Source organism: Morus notabilis, unplaced genomic scaffold (genome assembly GCF_000414095.1).
Source record: "Morus notabilis unplaced genomic scaffold, ASM41409v2 Scaffold2035, whole genome shotgun sequence".
Lineage (NCBI taxonomy): Eukaryota > Viridiplantae > Streptophyta > Magnoliopsida > Rosales > Moraceae > Morus > Morus notabilis.
In genome coordinates, this window is record NW_010360448.1 from 247,841 (window position 1) to 249,494 (window position 1,654).

The window sequence follows — 1,654 nt, forward strand, 5'->3', positions numbered from 1 at the left end:
GTCCCCCGCGTGCACGCCAATGAGCCCCTGCGCGCGCGCGCCAATGCCCCCCCCACGCGCACCAGTGCCACCCTACGATGCCCCAGCTCCTGCACAAATTTTCCATAATTTTTAGAAACAACAAAGAAATTATATTTAAAATCGATAGGAATAAAAACGAACCAGAGAGATACCTCACTAAGGGAAGAGAGAGAGAGGAGTGGCGGGGGCGGGGCGACGGGAGCGGTGGCAGCGGCGGCCGGAGAGGGGAAAAAAAGAGAGAGAAGGGAAGAGAGAGAGAGAGAAGAAGAAGGGAAGAGTTTGAGAGAAGAGGGCCGGTGGCGACGGGCAGCGGTGGCGGCGAGGGGAAGAAGAGGCAGAGAGAGAGAGACTTAGCAGGAGAGAGATAGAAAGCAGCGGGAGAAAATGAAGAGGAAGAAGATAGGGTATATTAGATCAGACTTATTTACGACGACAATGTCGTCGCAAATAAGTTTAAATGTCGTCGTAAATAATCATTTTTCCCACGCTTGTTTTTTGGTGAAATCTTGAAAAGATTATTTGCGACGACAAAGAGAAAAATTCGTTGCAAATAACATAAAATTATTTGCGACGACTTTGTCGTCGCAAATAAATGGAAAATGTCGTCACAAAAAATGGATTACCTTGGCGGCAAAAATCCGCGCCATTAAAATTTGCGCTCCAAAATTATTTGCGACGACTTTGTCGTCGCAAATAAATGGAAAATGTCGTCACAAAAAATGGATTACCTTGGCGGCAAAAATCCGCGCCATTAAAATTTGCGCTCCAAAATTATTTGCGACGACTTTGTCGTCGCAAATAATAAAATATTTGCGACGACATGTCGTCGCAAATATTTTATTATTTGCGACGACAAATGTCGTCGTAAAAAATGTCGTCGCAAATGGTCTTTTTTGTTGTAGTGTATTTTGAATACATATATTAACAATCTTTAATAAATTCAGTTCTAAACCAAAGGCAACAGACCCACCCAAAAACGCCCAAAGGCCAGGTAATATGACTACTTTTAAATCCTTTGATCTACACTACATATAATCAAAGATTTTTAACTTCTTTAATTATTATTATTAATTTTTTAAAAAATTTATATTTTGTAGTTAAAAAGAACAAAAGAAAAAAAGGAAACAAAAGCTCTAATACATTGTAAGAAACTTCTAACTATATATATATATATATATACATTCATATAAATTAATCTTGTACTATAAAAATTTTTAACTTTTTATACAATACAACAGTATTTTCTATAGCAACCCACGGGTTTTTGGCTTGTTAAAATATAAAAAATGAAATAAGTAGCAGTAAACATTGAAGTACATAGCAGGTTTTAAAATTAATTAAAGTAAATAATAGTAAATTAAAAATTTATATGGTAGAAAATTTCTTTACCGCGTAAATTCAATCATAAAAAAATTTTACATAGTAAAAGATCCTTTTACTACGTAAATCCAATCATAGATAAAAAGAAAATTTATGAGGTGAAAAATCTTGTTATTGCTATTTACTTTTAAATATTATAAAATCTTTATTTACTTAATTTAGTTTTAAAAATTTGTTATTTACTTCAATTTTTGTAATTTAAATTTACCTCATAAGGTTCTTAGCAAACAAAACAAAAATAAAAAACAAAAAA